Source organism: Chelmon rostratus, chromosome 12, assembly GCF_017976325.1.
Source record: "Chelmon rostratus isolate fCheRos1 chromosome 12, fCheRos1.pri, whole genome shotgun sequence".
Taxonomy (NCBI): Eukaryota; Metazoa; Chordata; class Actinopteri; order Chaetodontiformes; family Chaetodontidae; genus Chelmon; species Chelmon rostratus.
In genome coordinates, this window is record NC_055669.1 from 4,480,668 (window position 1) to 4,492,839 (window position 12,172).

The 12,172-nt window shown below is 42.0% G+C and overlaps 1 protein-coding gene across 1 annotated transcript in view; it reads left to right on the forward strand.

Annotated features, from left to right (window-relative positions):
- The window catches only part of astn1 (astrotactin 1), a 352,841-nt gene that overhangs the window by 86,684 nt on the left and 253,985 nt on the right, over positions 1 to 12,172 (forward strand). The gene's annotated exons all lie outside the window — the stretch shown is intronic.

Below are 12,172 nucleotides of genomic sequence, written 5' to 3' on the forward strand. Positions count from 1 at the left end.
CATTGTTTATTGTTAAGATGCTGTGGCTCTCAGGTGCAAATCTGGTGACTTTAGCATTGAGGATTTTCATATTTTACTCCAAATTCAGTTATCTAGTGCACTTTTTGAAACTATTTTATTACATACAGGTCATTCAAACCCCCCTTTAAACTTTTTTTTTTTTCTTGGGCGGACCTTAAAGTCTAACTGAAATTTGAATTCTCACATTTTGTACAAGGAAGAATGTACAATCATGATATTAGAGCTAGTGTGCGGTGTGTGGTTTTCATCTTTCGAAAGAGGATAAAACAGTTTGTGGTCATATAAAAGTGTCTAACACCATACTGTCTACACAGGAGGCAGCGCGTTAGCAGAGCAGCAGCAGCCTCAGTGTCCCATCTGTGTCTACACAGGAGGCGTTCAGGGCCGGCTCGGTATTGGTTGTAGGTCACCTGTGCTATGACAGCACACAGTTAATGTAGTTCTGCATGTGAAACGGAAGAAAAAAAACTTTTAAGTGGAAAGAAACGCTTAAGGTCGGGTTTTACTCCAGCTTTGCGTGCCTAAATGCAACCCTAAGTGTATTTTAAATGAATACAGGTGTTTATACAGACCATTAAACCTGGTGCACGCAGCCGAGCTGAGCAGCACACGTGCGTCACGGAGCCTCTTGCTTCTCATTTTGCAGCCCATGTGAACAGGTCAGAGCAGGCTCAAAGCCCGTGTGAGCAGCGCTGCTCACGGGTAGGGCTGCAACTAATGATTATTTTTTTTGTCGACTAATCTATTGATTATTTTTTCAATTAGTCACAATTATCTTCTTTGTTTACAAACACCTATTTTGGGCTTCTGTTTAACCTAACTTGGTTAATAAACCTTCACACCTGTGAAAGTTACCCTGTTATACTCTAACAGCATATGTTTTTAAACATATATATATTAAAATAATGACACATAAAACATGTATCTGTAACAGCTGATATATTTTTGAACATATAATATCACTGTAACCACAACAAAAAATAAATAAATTAATTAATACAAACTTAAAGTGCAAGTGGTAGTAAACAAAAAATCTTTGTAAACAACTAACTCAAAAAAGCTGCAGTTAACCAGCCTTGCAGGTTGAAGAGACAATAACGTTTAAAAGAACTAAGGAGTTGCTTTTACTTAAAGCAATTAAGTCCATAAAAGTAAAAAAAAAAATAAAACAAAACATCAATTTTGACAGTTGGCAGTTAAAATACCTGAAACAAATTATCGCAGATTTTTTACGGCTTGGAATTAATATGCTCCACATCATAGTTGATAAGTGAAAGATGTTTACAATTAAGTATGAACGCTAGTATCGACAGGGGCTGAAATAATGTATGTCAAAGCAGCTTCGCCTGTGATTCATTGATTTCTGCTGTAAAATACGCATTAATGTAAGTGAACTAGCGTTACCTCAGCAAGCTTCCTCCATGATTTTCCGACTGATAGACGTACGACACAAACCTATTATGTCCGTGCATCATAGGCGGACGGTTAATTAACCAGTTAGCATTGTCTAGTTGCTTTATGATTTAAAAAAATTTGCTAAACTCTACTACAAACCTGTCTCACCATTTTTGTCATGGCCTACGAGCCAGGTTGTGATAAAGTAATTTAATAATAAAAAACATCTACTCCGCATCACCGTCATTTAGTGGCTCCGGGGTGTCAGCGTTGAAGGTGTTCGTGCATCGCCGTTGTGCTGCCATGAAATGATAGTTGAGCTTCACATAATTTACATTTCATGTGCCTCGCTGGTTTATTTTCTGCAAAATGTTCAAACTTTGGAAAGTTTAGGTCGGAGTTTTCGAGCCTCTCCTTCTCTTTGTTCCGCCATAATTCATTCAGTCTTCTTCTCTGATTCCTTGCGCGATGTAAACGGCGAGCGATACTGCCCCCAGCACTTCCTGTAGTGCACTGCAGTTACAGATGAGCACGAAGCGGACTGTGTGTTTTTGTCATACATGACTAGTCAGCGCTTAAATTTTCGCGTCGACAGATTTTTATTGTCGACTAATCGTTGCAGCCCTACTCACGGGTGACTATTACCTGGTCCTGGGCCAGAGGTCTCCACAGTTTCATGAGTCTAAATTCGGTGATTGCGAGTTGCTTTAACTTTCTATCACATTGTCAAAAGTCACAGTAATCAATGGATACTCGTGCAGCTTCAACACTACTCCACGAATCAAAGCGTGACACAAAATAATGTACACTGTGGTAGAGTTAATGGCAGGGATGCTGAAATCACAGATGGGACTCAGCAATGGGCAACAGCATTGGCCATTTAAATGATAAAGCAAATGATTTTTAGTGCATGGCCATACAGCTATTGCTCCAATTAGATGACAGCACTGACTTTCACAGTCACCGTTTTAAATTTTAGTTTGACTTTTAGGTGCACAGGCTGCTGCCTCATGCGAACCCTTACGTCTGATTCATAGTTTCTTTGCCCAGCGCCTTCGTGCATCAGCTCTGGCAGCGGCTAGGAGTTGCTCTCGTGAAAATATTTCAGTCAAAATGAGGCATGAAGTGGAGGCATTAGGTGCAGCAGCATTGTGATCCATGCCCCGCTGCACATATCTTTCATCCACAAATGTTTATCTTTCACAGCTACATAGCGGGCAAGAAATCACGGAGAGTCACTGCATGCCACCCCACAGGTTTAATCATTGACAACATCATGAATGCCCTTTGGAAAACTCCCAAGGACCCTGAGACATTTTCAACTCACTGGACAAAGGTTATCGATAGTACAACAAAGAATAGAAGGCTGTGTTAGAAAAGTTAAATCAGGACTCTGGGGGATAAACCCACTGTTATAATCCATGTTTTCTGAGAGATGAATGCCCTTTGAAAAATGAATCAGTCAAAATGTTTAGTGTGAATGTGGTTTGAATGTGAAACCTCAAACATGTTCATCCATTTGTCATAAATCCAGCCGGATTTCTTTCCACACTCCATCCATAGTGCTTTCCGTACGTGATTCATTTGCATCAACCGCCATCTTCATCCTGAACTCCCATCTCTCCTCATGTTCACCTCTGCCAGCACGAGTCATGATAGTGTAGGAGTTTGCACTGTATGTACTGTTCAGGAGGTTGTGGAATGCAGCAAATGAACAAAGGTCACAGTTGATGAAATGGAGAGACATTATCCCATTATGGTAAACAAGAGAAAAAGAAGGCAGCGACATTTTCAAAATGCCATTTTGGAAATTTTCAGTTGACCTCAGACCACATTTCACTTTCCTCCACACTTGGCTGCACGGATGCTTCATTCTCTGCCCAATTAAAAACAATTGTGTGGTGTTAGTCGCTGTGGAGAAACACCAGAAATCAACTTTCACAGTATTGAGGAGGTCTGTCAGAAAGGAGAGTAATTGTAAAGCTGCGACACGGGAACGCATGCGAGCTGTTCATCATGTTCATGTGTGTTTTACCACAGCCACCTCCCATGTATCTGCTGCAGCAATCATCCCCTTTACATTACGTTTCATCCATGACTGGTGGAAACCCAACATGACTCTTGAAGCCGAGACTCCTGTCTGACCACGACAGAGAAACAGAGCAGAGGAGGACAACATTCAGGCAAACCCTTTTTATCAATAAAAGAGAGTGAGAAGAAACACTGAATGCCCCAAACAGCCAACAGAAAGCACCACTAGGCACCGTCGTCAGCTCAAAGTGGCGATTGTACAGAAATGCAGCAACATGGAATCAGTGAAACAGCACAGTGATGTTTACCTTCCCAGCTAACCTGAGAGACTTCCTACCAAAGTGATGAAAGAGTCAAAATACCTAATGCCGTGTGCAGACTGGCATTAGTGCTGTGTCAGAAGAACAAACACACAGCTGCCCTCCTCATTACTTTTAATGAGATCGCTGTGTTGGCACAGCATCGACTCACAACGCTCCTGTATGGTCATGTGGAAATGTCGTCTCGCAACAAGCTGCGTCGGCCAATCGAATACTTTCATGCATGCATTTCTAGTGATTAGTCAGGAACTTGAGTGATGTAATTCTAGCGCTTAACCCGTCGTAATAATCTGATAGTGTGCATTCGTAAAACTTGCGAGATCACTTTCACCCATTCTGCCAAAACATGTGGCTAATTTTTTTGTAATTTAGAAAGAATGCAAGAGTATAAGAACATATCGCTGCACGAAGTCTCTGACGTGGACACTCTCTGACAATACATAAAATTTAAAAAAAAAAAAAAAAAAAGATTCTGTTCAAACTTTCTGCTCTTAGATCTGTGTATCGGCCTGACACACAGCATTCCTGCTATGCAATGCTAAATATTTCCCCCTTTGGAGTCCAGCACCGACTTGAAAACACATCTGTGTTTGCAGTGTAATCCAGAGGAAGAAGGGCCGTTGTCTTCCTCGAGCAGTCCTTCTCTTGTGCCTTTATCTCCATCTCTTCCTCTGACTGCATCTGTGAGAGAGTGTGTGAGAGGCAAACCCTTGATCTGCTTTGTTCTCTCCGAGCCAGTCCACCCACTGACTGTACAGCTCCGCGCTCAGAAAAAAAAGGAAAGGCCGCCTCCTAATTAATTCAGCTGCATTTTCTTTATTTTGACTGCAAGAATGTGGAATATGAAGCCAGGACGTAACAGAAGAAAACAATCCCTGCACACTCATTATAATCGCTGCATCAGTCGTATCAGCTTGGTATATAGAAAGATTTACTTCTTAATGCATTCAGCTAACACACACACACACACAAATTTTACTGCTTCCAGGTACAGGTTAGTATTCTCCAAAGCCAGCTGCATAGGAATGAGGCTATCTAAGCAGGCAATTAGATCTGCTCCCTGCACTTTTGAGTCGCTGTTGTTGGTGTTTCCAGTCCACTATTTTCATCTTTGTCATAAAATATGCACAGACGGAGCTATTGTTGTCCTCAGTGGACACCTTCTGTGCATGTGTGAGGAGGAGGCAGGTAAGGTAATGACTCTTTCCCTTCTTGCTGAAGATGCCCTAATGCCTCTCTCCACTCCGCATGTCAGCACATTTAATGGACTCCAGGAGCTGCTCCTAAAGCAAGCGAAAGCACCAAAGTTGCCAAATGGGAGAAAGCGATGTCAGAGGGAGAGAAGGGAGCGGCCCCAGGCCTGCGGGCCCCCATCAGTATTTCATGATTATTACTGCTGAGCAGGTGTATAATTTATTCCTAATTAGTTGTGGACCATACAATATAATCAAGTTAATGATGTCTGAATCAGTGGACAAGGTTAATGTTACGGTAGAGTTATTACACATCTGCATACATAACAAGGATTGCCTTCAATGGGTGTCTTGTCACAGGATGAAAATCACCCCTCTGAAGCCCCATTCGGACCAGATTTACGTTTGTCTCCTGAGGACGCGCCATGATTTTAATCCTGTCGTGGGTAATTTTTCACCCCCACCCCAGTAATATTTACAACGGCAATTGCCTACTATTTTTCTGTGAACAGTCCGGTCCTCCTGTAATTTAAAGCCTGTCCGGAGCAACATCCTTGCATGTGAAGTGCGTCTCTGATTTTTTCCCACATACAACACTGAAGAGCTGCTTCCGTGTTTTTTATCAGCTCAGTGTGAAATTTGACCTTTGTGTGAGGATGGTGTCAGAAAGGTCCTTACGGATCCAACAGATGGGAACATGCTAACACCCTACACGCATGTAGGCCTGTTCGGGAACCAATGGGAGAACGGCCCTGTTACGGCTCATCAAATGGGCTGTTGAGCTTGAATGATCCTGCCAAGAAAACTTCCAAAGGAAAGGTGTGCAACCTTGTAGGATCGTTTTCCCAGAAGATCTGAGGCTGCCATTGCTGCCAGATGTGCTTTAACCAAGTGAAGGGTCTGAACGCTTGAGATATTTCATTTGTTTTCAATAGATGAACAAAACACTCCAGATACCTGGCTTTGCTTAATTATTATGGAGTATTTGTAGATTGATGAGAAAAAAAAATGGATTGAATCTGTTTTAATTTGAGTGTGAAACTCGTTTGCGTTGGATATCAGAGTTAATGCTAAAAGTCACGCTGTAATGTCATGTAAATCCCATCTAGCCTCGTACAGCACTTTTCCTCTGCGGACATATTGACTTGACACGGAACGCGTAGATGGAACTAACATTATTCTTTGCACTGTCGCTGCCAGGAAAGAAGAAGCATGATTGGCTGAGCAGCCTGCGCTTATTAGCATTAAAGAAAAGGTGAAGTTTGAACCAAGTTTTCAAGGTCACTAAACTGGAATAGCAATACTTCCTTAGGACCCACTGGCTATCATTAGAGGTAACTTGGAATTGTAATTCATGCATCGTGTTGGTCGGCTGCACTCACATCAGCAGTGACCTCACTGTGTTTGTACATGTGGCGCCTGCTGTGCTGTCTGTACCTCGTGTTGTGGCTTTGCTGTTGGTCACATTCTAATGTCATGTGTTCACTGGTCTGCACTTTGAATACTTTTTGTTAAACAACTGAGGAAGATGCTTATTATTGTCATTATAGGTATTCTGTTAAATGTTGCAGAGTTTAAATTCATCTTTACACTCAATTACAAATGTGTTTTAACTTATTTCCATTTATATATTCTTCTTATATATTCAGAAATCTGATTTTCACTCCCACTAAGTTTGCTCTGTACCTAATATCCGAATCAGTAGAGTCAATAGAGAAGATTTTCCAAATGACTCACTCACATATACCTTTTCCTTGCGAAGCAGGCAACAAGTACGATCTGTTGGTGATGCTTAAAAACCTTAAACCTCCTCTCTCACCTCCTGTATCTGTTCCTCTGTCCTCTGTGTCTGTACCAAACTCCCCTGTTTGTCTCTTGTACAGAATTGTGTCTCGCTGTTTGATATTCAATAATCTATAGAAATCTCCTCTTTTCTCCCACCAAGTATGGAAATGCTCAGACCGAGGTTTATCTTCCTCACAGAGCAACAGTTTTCTTTCAGGTTGTACTGTGTCACAGTCCTCGTGGTAACAGTTATTGGCTTGACAACAATCTCCCAAAGTATTGTCCTGTCAGGTCTCTGAAGCCGAGACGATGGCTGTCTGCAAACTTATCACACCCACGCTTTCATTTTGCAGATGCATTACGAACTTCTACAATCCCGCAATAAAATCTTAGAATTAATGTGAAAGAGCAAATATCAAGTGGCGTGCGACCCCCGGGAGCTCACCTGAGCGTGCACCTCCTGTTCTGAGGCTGACCCCTTGGCAGTGGCCCTGGTTAAATTCCTACCCAGGGGCCTTTGCTGCGCGTTGTCCCCCTGGGGAGGTGGCAGGTGCTGGTTTGATTCTCTGATCGCCCAGATGCGTACCAGTTCTTCAAACCCTAATTGCACTTGTGGGACTTTGGTACAAAACTGAAAGAAAATCCACAACTTTAAACCTGTTTATGGCCGGTGGGATTGTGCAGATAGATTATCTTTTGAGTTTTACTGCTTTTGCCGTTCATATTTGTTATCACATTAGCCATATAACCATAAACTGTTTTTTTTGCATTAGAAACAGCTGATGGGAACAGAAAAACACCAAGAAGGTTCACAAAAAAGGTTTTTACACTTCCGCTTTTTGCCCATTTCTAAAAAGAGAGTTAATGTGCTTCATGGGAGATGAAAACACTATTTCTCATTAAGTTCTGATGCAGCCAACATTTAGCTCGCCTCACTGAGCAGGTTTGTCCAGCTCCGAGAGAAGAAGAAGAAGAAGAAAAAGAAGAAGCTGTTTGTGCTGCAGAAGGATTCCTGAAGACCTCTCTCAGTTTTCTTTTGCAGCTGCAACCGTTTCCTTTCTTCTGCTCGTTTCTCTTCTTCTTCTGTGAAATTTATTGGCTGTTGGCAAACAACCAGATCATATTCTCACCTTTGTGGACCATTTCTATTTGTGCCCTTTAGATTTAACTTGTTGAGACCTGCAGAAAGCCGTATTAGCAGCGAGATAGACCTGCGTTTTTGTCATTCATTCCTTCATATTAATATTAAATGTTGCCACATTCAGTGCACTGGTCCCCCCCTGCTGACGCTGCTGGGAGTCAGTGCAGGTGGGTTTTGGTTTTGGACAGAGATACAGTAGGTACTCTTTGGATTTTGCCTGCTTGCCTGTCCAGCCACACAGGAATCAAGTAATTTGAGAACTTCGTTTGGTAATTTGTGCACACATTATATGAATTCGAGTGCACATTTTATTAATTTGATTCATGGGCACAAATTGTTTTTTTTTTTTCTTCGTGACACCTGCTGTTGTACTTGTTGCCGTCTTAGTTTTTATTTCTGGTAGCAGTTGTGTTTCCATCTGCTTTCATATGCTGTTCTTGGTATCGGTTGTTGTTCTTTGTTTGTTTGTCCACTTCCTCTATCAGGATAGATTGTAATTCTGGTGCCACTACCCTCTCTGCCGCTCGGCTCGAGCACCCTTCCATATTTATAGAGTTGTGGAGCACTGGACATAATGACTTTTTTTGGTTTATAAGAGCTACTTGTGCCTGCTGTGCATGCTGAGTTGCGAGTGAACATCCTGCAGTGAATATTTCGAGGGGCCTGTCTTGTTCACATTGCAGCAACTTTTGGCTCCTGACGAATACCTGCTGCGCAAGATTTCCTTTTAATTCCTCAGGAGACCATTTAATTTTCCTGTGTACACCAGGCAGGGACACGGGACGCACCATTATATTTGAAGTACCATCCTGGCAGAGGTGTTGGAGTAGTAGGAGACATCCGTGTTCCTATGATGTAACCTACATGTAGCCTGTGGACCTTGTTACTCCATGGACTTTTTTTGGAAAGCAATTAAAAAAAAACACTTAAAACTAATTGAAATTTTTCAAATTTTGTACTTAACCTTCACAGCACTAACGTCACCTTTTGATATTTAAAAACTGAAGTGATTTTGACTTTGATCGTGTGCTCTAAATGTTATCTGAATAAATTTCAGCAGCAGCTCGATCTGCGAGAGGTCAGCCCTCACTCACCGTCCAAGCTGCGAGGTACATTTCCCCTTAACTGCCTCCGAAAACACTTCTCTTCTCGTACATCACAGAGGGAGACGTGCTGTTTGCACTTTGAACCATTTTAAGTTATTCCATTGTAGTGCTATTACATTGTAGCCAACACTTCTTTTATGTTCCCTCCTCTCTGAAGCTCATGCAGCCTCAAAGCTGTCCTTGACAGCTCTGCACTATTTAGGTGCTTCGAGAGCTACTTAAAAGGTTCATTTCCTGTCGTTGTGAGCTTGAAAATTCTAAAGAAATATCTCCCAAAGATAGCACGCAGGTGATTTACTTGGGGTGATGGCATCGTTAGCGTTCAAGTCACAGGTTTTTGCTTGTTTATTAGCACTGAGCGCAGACAATAACTTCAAGCCACTTTGCGTAGGATTTGAAATTTTTCTCACAGACTGAAATGAATGAGCTGAAGACAAACACAAAGTCTGCACTAATTTACAGCCAGATTGTCTTGTTTTTCGACAAGTAAAAAGAAAATCTTAATGCCAGAATGTCATTTTGCCGGCGTTTGGTAATAAAACTCCAAAATTCCAACTTGGGCCTGAAAACAGTGCTGCATGAAAAGTCAAAATCTTTATGGTATGTCGTGCGGGAACCCTCGATGTCTGTACGGCATTTTGTGCCAGTCCTTCTGTTAGATCTGAAGATATTACTCCAAGCTCATTTCCCAATATGTTTTCACATTTTCTTGATTAAACAGTTTAATCATGAATCAAAACAAATATTAGTCAAATAATCAATCATTTTGATGAATCATTTCAGCGTGCTTGAAGTCCGGCCGGGAGAATATAGATTGAAGTGGCACAAGGAGCTCAAAAACTGCAAACTAGAAATGCGTGTCTACTGAACTGTGGCTGAAGCTTTACGTGAAGTCTCACCATCAGGCTCTATTGTCATTAAGGGGCTGTTTTGATTAAAGATAGTTAGAAATGCTCTCACATGGACTTGGACTTGTTGGGATTGAGTCACTTACCTAATTGAAGTGAAAAGACAGACCGTCCGATTTTTAGATCGGATGTTTCTGAGCTCCCGTCATCGATCCTCCCTGATGCGACAGTTTCTTCATACTGGCTGATTTTTAATATCCATGTTTGTTGCTCTGACATTTTCGCCTCAGTGTTCTTTAGCTCGATTAATGCCTTCGACTGGGCCCGGGTCTCGCCGGGCCCACTCAGTTTAAAGGACACGTTCTCACATGATCTGTATCCCAAATCAGGACCGCCTGCTTTAAAGCCAGCATTTCATCGCTCGTTCTCTGTAAAGCCAGAGAGTCTCATTCACAGCAGCAGGTTGAGCCGGCAAGCTTTCTTTCCTCTGAAGGCTCCTTCTCTATACGCTACATTCTTTGAAGTGGATGACCCTCGACTTTTGACATACAGTATCTTCAATGGCATATCAACAAATGTACATTGCTTAGTACATCAATACATGGCCAAGATAGACTGACGTGCTCTGAAAACATTGTAAAAATACACAGAAGCAGAGAATCTCTGAATTTCCCAGCTGCGTGCTGTCGGAATAAAATCTGTCTACATCTGTCTATACTCCGCCAACCTCCTTATGGAAAACCCTGCGCATTGTCACGTACCGCAGCAGCAAGAGCAAATTGAAATTATGTTTGATGCACAACAAAGATGGCAGAACATCCAGACAAGCGCTCGTCCTCACGCTACTGACTTTTCATTTCATTTGGCGGGCACAAGGCGTGTATACAGTACAGACTGGACGTTTCTGACAGGACTGAAGCTTCTCTTAAATGATCTCATTTAGTTTTATTTGTTGTCAGATTAAGACTAAGTGGCTTGTATGTTCAGCTTGCACTATAATTATCCAGACAGAGTATATGGTCCACATGCATACATTACAAGACAAGAGTATTTTATCTGTGCAGCAGGCTTTATTCCTCTGCAAATACTTCATAAACATAACTGGAGTTACATCCAGGTGACTTTGCCTTGTCCCGTTTCTGAATATATAGTTGTGCAATCGGCATGTTTAGATGGCATCTTCGCTCCACTTGATGTGTAGCTACATTTTACAGTGTAGTGTCGTGTACAGTGTAGTTACAGCTATGTTGTAGCTTGTGTTGCAGCTTCAGTGCCAACACATGTAGCCACTGTGGCTCCTGAATGCGCAAATATATCAATCCAGCTTTAAAGTTAAAATATTCATTCATCGCCTTGGGTGAGACGAACTGAAGTCGACTTTCCTCGTCTTATTTTGAAGTTTTTGGAAATGTTGTGTGTTTGGAGAAGCAGCTGATCACTGCACGGAGACTTTATGGTCGTCGTTCCACTGCAGAGTTTTAATAGCACGCTGAATACTGTTCCAGAGGACTTTGTTCCCTGCCAGTAAACATTTCTGGGGGGAAATTGTGCACTGAATATTGCTTTATTATTAAATCAGTCGTGTGAAATGCTGAAACAATGGTGTCATCAAAAACGACGGCAACATCTGTGCCGTCAGATAGTCATGCCTGCCAATACTGTTTACACCATGCATTCATATCGTCGGTGCATATTGTTCTAAAACCAACAATATGAAAAGCTGACGAAGCTGCTATCATGAAAAAGTGCTTTCCACAGTTTGTCACAGTGACACTGCTGCCAACAGTGTTTTCAGTCCCCCAGTTTTTTCCGAGGGATCTTCTCCAGTCTAATCAAACACTGCGTCTTGGTTTGGGATTTTTAAAGCTCTTGTCACTGAGCAGCGTTAGCATGAATTTTATTTTGGTTCACATACATCCCACTGAGGCTGCAAATCTTTGCCGCTTTGATGGATTTTCCCCCTCACTTTGTGATGCGAACACTTGTAAGACAAGCTTCAATACACGCCCTCTAAATATAGCTAATGCCGCTGCTCAGACACACTCAGCTGAAATGCATTAAAGGCGTGTTGTATTGGAGGAGCAGACTGTTTTGTTCCTACTGTAAACATCAGGCCTCGTCCTTTAAATGACAGAACAGTCAAGCTCCATTCGCCGCTGGTTTCTGAGAGAGACATTAATCATCTCACCACATTCCTGTGGAATACGAAGGCCTCTACATTGTCAAACACACAAAAACAAGAGTCATGTTGTCCAGCAAAACACAGCCAAGTATGCATTGTGTGTGTTCGGCTGTTTAGTCCTCATGTTTTCCATTTCACATACTGTATGTG